Genomic DNA, 13,453 nt, shown 5'->3' on the forward strand with positions numbered 1-13,453 from the left:
ATATTAAGCCCTCTGACTCTTGGTTTATGGCAAAATGGGAAAATAATATATAACCCTTAAGATTAATTATTGTAAGATTAAAAATGAAGGGCTAGGCACAGTGGTACACATCTGTAATGTCATCATTTGGGAAGGGGAAGTAGGAGGATCAGAAGTTTGAGGTCATTCATGGTTACAACAGGAGTTTGAGGTCAGCTTGGACTCTATGAGACCCACATCTCAACAGGCAAACAAAACCAAGGCAAAACATGCCACCCTGTGAAGGCATTTTATGCAAGTAATATTTTTCAGAAGACCTCGGATGTGAGGTATGGAATGTACTTCACCCACACAGTTTATAATCATGTGGATGACCAAGTTTTGAAGCTGTATTTCTTGAGAAATGTTGAGTTCTTAGGTTGGGTTTCTAGAAGGCTCTTGGAAGTGAACACTCATACAACTTATTTAAGAATGGTGTTAGAATTAGTGTCCACAGGAGAACAGGAGGGTGTAGTGGCACCCTCCCCCGGGTCATTTCCCTAGGGATCTCTGGAGCTCAGATGGCTCTTACAGGACGCCTCCTGTCAGGGCAGAGACAATGGATTTTTCATAGTCCTGACTCACTAGGTCCCTGAAGTGTAGTAGGGGAGAGTCCTGAATAGGACAGCTCTCTTCAGCTATGGTAATCTACCAAGAGACACCAACCCAAGACTTAACATTCTGCTTTCTCCCAGTAATTGAGTTAAATAGTCTCAAAGGAAGGCACTATAGCAGTGTGAAGCTATATATTGATATGCTCTGCTGCCATGCTTCCCATGCATATAAACTGAAGCTATGTTTTTAAGGGACGTAATTTCAAATAAAACACTTTGCTACCTTTCTGTAGATATTCTGTGCTACTCTGTTACCTTCAGAGAACTTTTAATCTCTCACCTATTTTGGTATCCATATCCCAGTAAACATCTCATTGTGAGAATTAAAATTTATAGTAGCTTTTCTTTGTTGGCTATTCCAGGATCACCGCCATCATGAATGCTACAGTAACTACCCAGACCAGGAAGTTCAAGACCAACTTCCTATCTCAGAGGAAGCAAATGGTCCTGGATGTCCCTCACCCTAGGATGGCAATAGTACATAAGACAGAAATTGTGGTACCAACCTGTGTGAAACCACACCAGATGTCATCTTTGTGTTTGAATTCTGAACCCATTTTGGTGGTGGCAAGACAAGTGAATGATTTATGATTCCTTAGATTAGACAAAGAAAAATGAACCCAAACACAGACTTGCAAAACATCAGAAGAAGAGAAAGATGGCAAGAAAACTCGGAAAGGAACTCAGGAACAGAATGGAGGTTGGGGGGCAGGGGAACTGCAAGACTGATGTGGACATCAGCAAAAAGGAAAAGGAGTAAAGACTCTGTGGTGACCTGAACTCCAGTGATGGTGCAAATTTCTAAGGAGATATCTATATTAACTGTAAAAATGTTTCTTTTTTCTTACATTTTTATTACAGAAAACAAATTTTAAATTTAGATATATTTTGATCATATTCTTCCCTCCCAAAACTTAAAAAAAACATACAATGTATGAAGGTGCTTTGCAAATTCCTAGAAAATGCAATATGCTGGCTATTTTATTAAAGGAAGGCCTGGGAATCCAGGATGGCTCAGTGATGAATGGAGAATGGGAAGTTCTGTTTGTGGTGAAACTTACAGACTGACTTAAAATGCAGAACTTGCCACTGGAAACATTTACGTTACGGTATTTGACTAGCAGATGTCTCAGCCAAGTTTTATGTCAGCACTAAATGAAGGTTTGGGCTCTGGCTCCTGGTGGGCAGCCTCAGCTTGACTGTGGCTGTTCTTTCCCTCTTATGAGAAGGAAACTTGAGAGTGTTAGAACTACACTCTCTCCACCTGAGGAGTAGAAACGTAAATGGTACCAGGAAATGGACAGAAAACAGTATGTAATAGAGGACCAGAATTTGAAAACTTTTATTTCCCCTCTGACTACATCCTCATCCCTCCCAGTGTTGAAATTCTTGTTGTCTCACTCAGATCCTTGGAATGAAGGTTCTCAAAGATACCTACTCAATTTTTCTACCTCTTCTTAAATTTACTGAACAAACAACATTAGTGATTAGAGTGATAATGTCCTTATTGACTGTCTTATTGAACTTAAAGGAACACACACACACACACACACACACACACACACACACACTCACACACACAGTTTTGAAAGACTCATAGTAAAGGCTTTTTATCTTACACTGCTCTTACCACTCCATCCCTAAAGCAAGATTCATAGCTTATTTTGAGATTGGAAAATATGTCCTGATATTTTGTTTTGTTTTTATTCCACAAGTGCCTACCACTGTGTCTGAATGCAGTGGGGACTCAAAATTTGTTGAATGAATGGATGGATTTCAGAGCTGGAAAGAACATTAGAGATAATAGAGTCCTATTTTAGAATGATATTATAGGATATTAAGGCATATGCTTGAGGACCCATAGCTGTATGAGTTGGATTAAGGATACAGTGTTCAGAGACCTGTGGCCAACAATCTTCATACCACAGCACACATTTGCCTTTTGTACTTGAAGGGCCCAAGTAGACATGTTCTCAGCATTGATTGTACATCAGTCCAAATTAAGAGGTTCACTTTTAAAGACACATTTATTTCTTCAAGGCTAGAAGTGAAGTAGAATATTAGAACATGAAATAATATTAACGTGACCTCTTAACCTTCAATACATTTTCTCATTGTGTCTTTCCCAAACCTTTATTTGTAGAATGGTTAAGGCACCTTCTTTACTCAGTTCCTTATGAGTTTAGAGGTTCCCTTATTATTACCAAATAATTTTAAGTCTTAAAACTAAATTTTAATAAGTATACAAAATAATGGATTCTTTATCACATTTTCACGTATGTTTATCATTGTGCTCACTGTGCTTTGCTTCCATTCATCCTATCTTGTCAACTGTCTCCTGCTGGTTCCCAAGCTCCACACAAATAGTTCCTCCTCAGCTTTCCTGACATATATATGAATCGAGAGTCCACACATGAGTGAAAACACATGACAGAATTGTCTTTCAGAATCTTATTTTGCTTAAAAGAATGATTCCCAGTTCCACTCATTTTCCTGCAAATTGCTGCGGGCTGCAGGAATATATCATAAGAACTCAGCTGGGTATGGCAAAGTCACTACCTAGAGGAATCAGGTAATTCCTCCAGAGGAAGCCAAATTCCAAGGAGCTTTTGGTGTTACTTGACTTGTTATATATCAGCTGTCTTCTGTTATGAAAATCCTGTGTGCCTTCATAGTTTTCCCAATTCACTTTTCCCTAAGAAGGGCTAACAGTGTGGACTGATCACTCTCTGGACACACACATTCCAGGTATTTGGAGAACAGCCTCAGGAAAGGCTTTCTCTGGAATCAGCTATCTTCCTTAGCCACTAAAGGACCAGCAATAATAACAGCCCACATGTGAGTCTGCTGATTTAAGATTAATTCCACAAGGAGACACCGCCTAGGTGTAATATTTAGATAACTTTCTGTGCTGACAGCTATGCTCAGCCAGAACCCCAGTTCAAACCTCCCTGTAGTTATCATCATTGGCAGCATCTGGCCAGGTTCATCCACAGATGAGGAAAGTACCTTATCAGAGATACCTCTGTACTCTCTAAGAATAGACTTAAGCATCCAGGCTACATATTTCAGAAGGCCTGGCAGATGTGCCAATTAAGCTTTACTTCCTCCTTTCTCAAACCTTACCTCTAGTTCCAGATCTCCCTTTAACTATCACCAGAGACATCTAGCTGTACACAGGTTGCCTAGCGACTGAGCACATTTTCCCCCCACTCTGCAGAAAAATGGCAGATAGCTTGGACAGATAGTAGCCACAGGAAAAAAGAAGACAGTTTTATTTTCTTCCATTGACCTGGCAACTTATAGATTCTTAACATTTTCTACCAATCACGTTTAAGTTATAGTTGAGCACATAAGAGCCCTCTTCTTAGATATTACCCAAATTTAGCCTTTAGTTAATTCTTTCCCCATTGGTCACTTCCCTTTGGGGTTGCAAATGATAATTAATGGTTATTGCCTCTCTGTGATTCTTATCACCCCTCTGTTTGACCCTGGAAGCCTGGCTTTGCACTGCTAAGGGAATACTGCTTGTAAGTGTATATATACTGGGACTCCCAGGACATGGGGGAGTGGGAGCAACAGAGAAGAGAAAAGAGAATGGAAGAACTAGATGGGTAAGAACTTGAGAGGAACAAACTGAGACAGGGAAGAACTAGATTAAAGAGCTAGAAGAGAGAACTAGAGGAATGAGATGGAAGATGAGGAAGAGCCAGATTGGGGAAGTACTAGCTGGGTAAGAACAAGCTGAAAAGGACCTAGATGAGGCAGAATTAAGACGAGAGAATTAAGATAGAACTTAGAGGGAGCAATAGGTAAGTATAGAGAAGAATCAGGCAAGAAAGGAGTTAGGCACAAGAACAGAACTGAAACTGTGTATATAGGATGTTATGTCAGAGGAATTAAAGCAAGTGGACTATAGAGCTCAGTGTGCTGAGATTCTATTTCCTGAAAATAGTCCTCACTGTTAGTAGTTCTCTCTCCTGAGCCCCTGGAATATATAATATTAAGGCTGGTCCCTCTAATATTATAGCTGAATAAAACTCCATTGTGCTAGTGTGTGTGTGTGCGTGTGTGTGTGTGTGCGTGTGTGTGTGTGTGTGTGTGTGTGTGTGTGTGTGTGTGTGTGTGTGTGTGTGTGTGTGTTTGTATAGGATCTCCCTTCGTAACCCAGGCTGGCCTAGAACTTGCTGTCCTCCCGAGTCAGCCTCATATCCGGCCCTAATCTTTTATTCCTAGTCAAATTTTCTACAGTTATGAGCAAGGAACACCTCTTCAATTTCTTCACTCCTAAGAGGTTTTCCCTGTTTTAGTACAGCCTCTGTAAGTAAGCGTCCAATGTTCACACAATATTCCACTGGATGCATCCGTTGCAGCTAACTTAATTAAGCCCTCAAGGGTGGATGGAAACACAGTCCCCACTCATTTAATACTCTAAATCAAGCAAGGATGAGCATTTTGGATCATACAATTTTATCCATATTTTTGACTATTTCCTTAGGAAAAATTCCCAGAGTGGGATTACTGCATCAAAGAAAATGGCATTTTTATGGTTCTTCAAGCACAGGTTGCCAAATTCCTGCCATAGGAGATAGAATTCAGTTTAATTAAATTGAGGAAGTAGCAGTTCGAATTTCCTGTCGTCAGCATTGCCCAGCAACCGGCAGAGGCTAAATAGTGTGACAAGAGAGATTTGTTGTGAGTAGGTCCACCTTTTCCACCTAGTCTATGGAGGGTGACTGGGACTCTACTGTGTTCAAAAGTTATTACTTAAACATCTAAACATTGGCACTGCCAGTTAAACCGTAGGGCTGAATTCCTGAATTCTGTCTCTGGTCTGTGACAGTTCTCCATTGAAAAAGTAAGAAAAAATAAAGTGTGGGGGGGGGGGGGGGGGGGTGCGTGTCTGGGATACAGCTCTGTGCTGACAGTGCTATGGCCCTTATTTGGCTTGTGAGGCTCTTATCTTGTCACTGAAAGGGAAGGAAGAGAGGAAGAAAGGAGACTGTTTGGATAAATAGCAGACATTTTGCCAGGTGCATTTCTGATGGCGAGACTTGAGGGGATGACTATCTGAGTTTGAAACTTTCTCTAACATTAAATCATATTACCCAAAGCGAACAATGGCTTAGACAGGGCCTCTAATCAAAGAGTATTCCATGGCTGGGTTTGCCACTCAGAATATGCAGAAACTGGATTGGTTGTTTCTTCTTTGCACCTAAATGATCAAGCTGAGGTGGAAGCCTCAGGAATACATTTGGATAAGTTAATTAAACACACCTGCACATTTCAGTCAACAGAAAGGCCCCCGATCTGAAATTCTCTTTACCTCACAACCTAATTATTGGGTTTACTCCTCAAAGCAAAGACAACTTATGATGTCCCAGAGAGAAGCTGAAAATTGGTGAAGAATAAAAAGAACCTCTTAGCATTTACAATGCTTTTACAAGTGTCTTCATAAACATTAACTTTGAAAGAGGCTTGGTAATATTTTTAAGCCTATTTTTCCAAGTAAGACTACAAAAGTAGAGATACATTGGGTATTTTTCTTCAGGTGATAAGCCAAGAAGAGGCTGAATCAGGACTAAAGTTTCTAGACCCTAAATTCTATATTTGTATTACACCTACCTCCCATTAAATACTGATTATGAGAAATGTATATGGTGACTATCAGAGAACTCAAGCCATTCACAAGTCCCTGCACATAAGCATCACAATGAAAGGGAGGTGAAAAGAAACAAGAATTTGGATAAAAACTATTTCTCCTAGCTGGACATGGTGGTACACGCCTCTAATACTAGGGAAGCAGAGGCAGGGGGAATCTCTGAGTTCCAGGATAGCCAGGGCTACATAGTGACTCTGTCTCAAAAACAAAAACACAAACAAATAGAAAAAGAAGTACCAGCCAGCTCAAGGCAGCAGAGAAAACTGGCAACCTGAATGGAATAACCAGGCTCCCCAGTCCTGACGCTAGAGAAGGACATGCATCAGAAGCTGGTGACCTTTCATGGTCACACCAATGGCAAACAGCCTTCCCTCAACTCATTTTCAGTCCTTAGAAGACCTAGATTATACGCTGGGCCTTGTAATCAGGATTTCAGAAATCGTGCATGCTCTATGCTCTCGTTACATCAATAGTGTGTCTTGGGATGCTCTTACAATTTGAAGAGACCTCTATAGACTACCTGGGCCAGCCCTCAGATTCCTTGCACATTTGGATTCTTATCCACGTGGGAACCTGAGACTGAGACAGGATGTACCCTGCCTGAGTTCTTATATTCAGGCAATGTAGGGAGGGTGAGACAAAAGCTGTCTTCCTGCCAAGACCTTGTCCATCTAGTATTATGGAGAACCACCATTTTCTTCTTGGCATCAACTTCCCAGTTAATAAAATAGAAATTCTGGTCTGCTGGAAAGGTTCGAACTATGACCTCTTCATATTTCTAGTGGGAAGAGTAACGGACCATCTGTACTGAGATGATAAAATCTAGATATCCATGATCTACTTTTCCCTGGGTAGAGACACTGATGATCCTGTTTGGTCCCACAGTTGGTTTTTTTTTGTTTTTGTTTTTGTTTTTTTCTTTCCCCCCTCTGTGTTTCTAGGCTTTTGCCTGTGTTGGGAAGACACTGTTCTCTCCAGACCCAGATTTTTGAAAATTCATTAAGAAGTCCCATTTGGATGTGCTACACATCGTGTTTTCCAATGGACTTGGCTAGATGTAAAGTTGCTACATCAACCCCTCCGCCCAGCTCTCATCAATACGGGTTCTATAGGAGGGAATGAGAATGAGCAAACGAGCATCTTTAGATGTTTCAGTGATTCCCAAGACTTGATTTCCTTCAAAGCCAAGCTTGTCATGAATATGTTAGATGCTCCTTTCATGAACCTCAGGCTTGTTGTTAGAGTTCAGTAGTGGCGTTCCCCAAAAGCTCGTGTGTTGGAGTCTTGATCCCCAGATGATAGGGATGTTTTTGTAGGTAGGGAAACTGATGGAAGTAGGTCACTGGGGTGGTAGTTATCTATCCTTGGTTTGTTCTCTCTCTCCTCCGACCCCCATCTCCATAACCACGTCACTGCTGCTCCTGCCCCGGTAGACTGGTGTTAGGAAAAACAGGTTTCATGATAGCCCTTGTATAAAGCTTACTATCCATTGTCACTCATTGTGAGATGTCGCATGTTTTTCTACAAGACTAAACTTTGCTTAGTCAAATTGCCAGAAATATTTGCAGTATTGCTTGAAGATCAGTGTTTTAAGTCTCAATTTCAAAGTCTTTTGGAAAAAAGAAAAAAAGTTTGGAACTTAAAGTAGCCAAAACAGATTTACATTTCTAAATAAAAGTGCCCTATGCCCAGACATGCAGTATGTGATGGTAGAGCACACTTGAGCTGACTGACTTCCTTTCCTTCCTTCCTTCCTTCCTTCCTTCCTTCCTTCCTTCCTTCCTTCCTTCCTTCCTTCCTTCCTTCCTTCCTTCCTTCCTTCCTTCCTTCCTTCCTTCCTTCCTTCCTTCCTTCCTTCCTTCCTTCCTTCCTTCCTTCCTTCCTTCCTTCCTTCCTTCCTTCCTTCCTTCCTTCCTTCCTTCCTTCCTTCCTTCCTTCCTTCCTTCCTTCCTTCCTTCCTTCCTTCCTTTCCTTCCTTCCTTCCTTCCTTCCTTCCTTCCTTCCTTCCTTCCTTCCTTTCTCCCTCCCTCCTTTCTTTTTTTTTTCAGTGCTGGGAATCAAACCCAGGCCTTCTACATAAGAACTTCACTATTGAACCATAGCCCCAGGTTTTTTTATTTTTTTGAAACAGGATTGTGATATGTTATTTAGACAGGTTTTAAACTCACTCTGTAGTCCAGACAGGTTTTGAACTTGATAATTTTCCTGCCTTAGTCCTTTGAGTAGTTGTGCTATAAGGCCTGACTTGGACTTCCTTCCAGAAACACTGGGATATATAGTCTAGACTACAAACTACAATTTTGTTGTTGTTGTTGTTTTGTTTTTCGAGACAGGGTTTCTCTGTGTAGCTTTGGAGCCTGTCCTAGAACTCACTCTGTAGCCCAGGCTGGCCTCGAACTCACAGAGATCTGCCTGCCTCTGCCTCCCGAGTGCTGGGATTAAAGGTGTTCGCCACCACCGCCTGGCCAGACTACAAATTTTCATTTCAGCATATTTAGAGGTGTATGTGAGATAAATAGAAAATTTACCACAGACCAGCGTTCCCATGCTTCAGTACCATGAATATTTGGAACTGAGCAATTCTTTGTTGTGGGAAGACAATCTATGAATATTAGCATATTTAGCCACATCTCTGACCTTTGCTCAGTAGGTACCAAGAGCAACACCATACTCCAAACTGTAAAAACCAAAATCAGTGTTAGGTGTTCTTATGCATTCCCAGGAGGACACAATGATCCCAATGAAGAAGCCTGGAATAAAACCCTGGTTTAGACTTATTTCCCCCATGTTACTAGAGGAAAATCAATCCTGGCAACATCTGGTTTCTTTTAAAGCCATGTGTACATATGACGTAGATTACCTACTTGCCTGCAAGATTTTGTTTCTTCCTGCAACATTGCCTGTGTCTAGCATAGTCCTTGTATAGTACATTTACCACCGGTACTGATTTCCAAGTTTCCTGGTTTTCTTCGTTCTGAGACTGCTACATGTGAACTTTGTATCCTATTTGCAGTAAAATTGGTCATATGATTTGTTTTGGCTAATGAGATGGGATTGGAGGTGAGGCCCATGGCTCCAGGTAAAAACTTGAAGAAGCTATTGAGCAACTGACCACATACTGCTTTTGATGCATTCTGCTCCATCAGGTTAGAACTCTGAGTAATTACAGTGAACAGTGTCCCCCCACCCCTACTCCCCACTCCTGCTGACTCTGGATATAAACCAGAGTGAAAAATAAAATTTTGATGATTTAAATCACGGGAAGTGCGAAAGTGTTTACTAGGGCATATCTTAGCCTATAGGTACAAGCTGATTCAAAGTTGTTGGTGTTAAGATTCAGAATACCTGTGAGTTCTGGGCTCCTCTGCTTCTGTCCTGTATAAGACTAGATGTTACTACTGGTGCTGAGCGGTTGCCAAGATACCAGGCTGGAAAGACAGCAGCTTCTTAGGCTCCTGCTCCAGCTGAGCTATATTTAATTTGCTAACTAGTTACTTAGCCAAGAACAACAAATTACTTGTTATAATAATTTGGTAAACTAAACAGAATTTTCATTTTACTATCAGCTCATTACTACTGATGCTAACTAATATTTCTTTCTCTGTGCCATTCATTAAACTAAATACATTAAATAAATCTAAATTTGCATCTTTAGTCTTTGTAATGGTTCTCTTATTAGCTCTGCTTTAGAGCTGAGGAAACAGGCACTAGGATATTATTAGTTTGCTGGGAGAAAAATTAGCCAATCCCAGGGAGGAGCCCCCTATTGGTTGTTCAATGCAGAGCAGTCAGCTATGAAACCATCCACACACAAATACCACAAATGGACTCAACAAGTTGTATTTATATTTATTTGTGCATATACAAACAAATACATACATACATACATACATACATACATACATACATACATACATACATACTGTAAGCAAGGGTTCAGTGAAACCACTGAACTGGACCACTCCATGAATAGAAAGCAAAGTTTATTGGAACAAACAGCCAGACAGCCTGGAGACTAGAGAGAAGCAACTCATCAGGAAAGCAAGCACATTTTGTATGATAGTAGGGTGGAATCTTTGAGCTGATACAGGTTGCTCCAATTAATCGGGAACTAGATGCCCTTGCCAGAGGCAGTTGACCAGTTGGGGCAGATAAGGAAGTTAGTGGTTTTCCTGGTAAACAGAATGCTGAGTTTAGGATTCTGTTTAGCCAGTAACAATCCTTTACCCAGTCAGAGTCCTTCATTTTAGAATATTGTCACCAGCACTGCCATTTAGGAGGCTGGCTTTGGACACACACACACACACACACACACACACACACACACACACACACACCAATAATATCAAAGAAAAAGGTGAAAAACTTGAGAGTCGGGGGCATGGGATGGGTTTGAGGGAGGGTAGCTGAGAGGGGCTTAAGAGGAAGAGGAGAAGGAAAAGTGAGGTGATTCTATTTCAATTAAAAATATTTTTAAAGGATGTCATTTGTTCGCCCTAATTCACAAATCAGAAGTGGTTCAGGGAGCCTTTGGACCTGGGCAGTCTAACCTAATTCTAGAGAATGTATCTCTTTATAGTGATGATACTCTGCCTCCAAAAAAGTGATTCACACTTCCAGGTGAGAATGTGTTGTACATCCAGACACACAAGCTGAGCTCTGTATTGTCCAACAAGGAGGCCTTTGAGAATGACTGGAGAGAAATGGTTTTATATTTGATATGGTGCAAGATCAGTGAAAGCCAACTGCATATCCATGTGTTATTATTATTATTATTATTATTATTATTATTATTAAGAAATTTTTTATTCTTTTTACATAGCAACCACAGACACCCCTCTCTTCCCTCCTCCTGCCTCCCAGCATTTCCCTCAACCCACCCACCATTCCCACCTCCTCCAACAAGGTAAGGCCTTCCATGGAGAGTCAGCAGAGCCTGGTACATTCAGTTGAGGCATGTCCAAGTCCCTCCCCATGCATCAAGGCTGTACAAGGTGTCCCACTATAGGCAGTGGGCTCCAAAATGCAAGCTCATGCACCAGGGATGGATCTTGATCCTACTGCCAGGGGGCCCTTAAGCAGATCAAGCTACACAACTGTCTGGCTTATGCAGAGTACCTAGTCCAGACCTATGGAGGCGTCACAGGTGTTTGTCTAAAGTTCATGAGTTCCCACTAGCTTGGTTTGGTCGTCTCTGTAGGTTTCCCCATCATGATCTTGATGCCCCTTGCTCATAGAATTCCTCTTCTCTCTCTTTGATTGGACTCCTGGAGCTCAGCCTGGTGCTTGGCTGTGGATCTATGCATCTGCTTCCATCAGTTACTGGATGAAGGATCTATGATGACAGTTAGGGTATTCACCAATCTGATTACTGAGGCAAGCCAGTTCAGGCACCTTCTCCATCCTTGTGGATTCCTGGGAACTTCCCTAGCACCTGGTTTCTCCCTATCCCCCATGATGTCTCTCTCTATCATGGTATCTCTTTCATTGCTCTCCCACTCTGTCCATGTTCCAGTTTGACCATCCTGTTCCCTTATGTTCTCATCCCCCATCCCCTGCCCTCCATCCCCCCCATCCCCTGCCCTCCATCCCCCCCATCCCCAGTTTACTCATGAAGATCTCATCTATTTCCCCTTCTCTGGGTCCATGTGTCCCTCTTTGGGTCCTCCTTGTTAGCTAGCTTCTCTGGAGCTGTGGGTTGTAGTCTGGTTATCCTTTGCTTTACATCTAGTATCCACTTATAAATGAGTACATATCATGTTTGTCTTTCTGATTCTGGGTTACCTCACTCAGGATGATATTTTCTAGTTCCATCCATTTGCCTGCAAATTTCATGATGTCATTTTTTTTTTTTTTTTTTTTTTTTTTTTTTTTTTTTACTGCTGAGTAGTACTCAATTGTGTATATGTACCATGTTTTCTTTATCCATTATTTGGTTGAGGGGCATTTAGGAACATGTGTTTTTGGAAGCTGAGTTGTTCCAGTGAACATAGTTCCTTCTCAGAGGCTGAATATGCAAGAGAGTGGCATAGGAAACATCTGTTGCTTAAGATGCTTTCTTGGCCTTGTATTGCTTCTCATCTAAGGAGTGTGATAATTATGGCTCCAGAAACAACTAGAATCCAGCCACAAGTAGGAGAAAGGTTTGAGGCATCTAATCATATGAACCCACTATCTTTAGAGAAAAAAAAAAAAAAAAAACAGCAAAGGAGCCAAAGATGGTACCTAAATACCCATACATCCTGGTGTTCAGACCCTTGGCCCTTGTCTCTCAGGCTTTATTTATCTCATTCTCCTTGTAGGAGGACCCTGCAGTCAAGCTACCTACAGAGTTCACAGACAGTTTGGGAGGATTATTTACCATGCAATTGTCCCTTTATTAGTTGTTCTTCAAACTATTGTTCATTTAAGTTCCTTTAAATGTTGAGAAGCCCCTCAATATTTTTTTTAATATTAAATACTTGGTGGAGGAGAAAAGAGAGAAAAGTAAAAGGGAAGCTTTGAAATTCCTTCCTCAGAGTTATAAAGATTGGCAAATGCTTTTTATCTAAACTCACCCACCATAATCCTTCCCATGGATGCCGCAACAAATTACTACTAGGAGCTGAAAGTGACACAAATTATCCTGTAGACTGGAGGTCTAATGTCCCCAAACCTTCACGTTGACTGGACTGTCCTTTTCCATTGCTTCTAGAGGAGAAGCTCCAGCTGCCTTTTCTAGCTTGCAGAGACTGCCTGCATCCCTTGGCTCATGTCTCTTCACACCTCCTCAGGGTACATTGCTCCACCTCTGCTTCTAAGACCACATCTCCATCGTCATACTTCGGTGCTTTGTTTCCTCCTTACAGCCTCTTGTTGTCATGCTGGGCTTACAGAGCTAATCCAGCATGATCTCCTCTTCATAAAATCCTCAACTAATCATATCTGTGAAGTCCTGTTTGTCATATAACATAACATATTCACAGTCTGTGAGAGCTGAGACTCAGAAGTCTTTGAACAGTAATTGTTTTGTCTATTATACCTACCCATTTGCCAATATACTCATCTATGCAACTGATTGCATGACATTTTTGAGTGATTAAAAAAAAATCAGACAGACAGTGAGTGGGCTTTTGGGAAGGTAAAATGGAAAAAGAGCAAAGAATATGGATGAACCTTA

Source organism: Onychomys torridus, chromosome 3, assembly GCF_903995425.1.
Source record: "Onychomys torridus chromosome 3, mOncTor1.1, whole genome shotgun sequence".
Taxonomy (NCBI): Eukaryota; Metazoa; Chordata; class Mammalia; order Rodentia; family Cricetidae; genus Onychomys; species Onychomys torridus.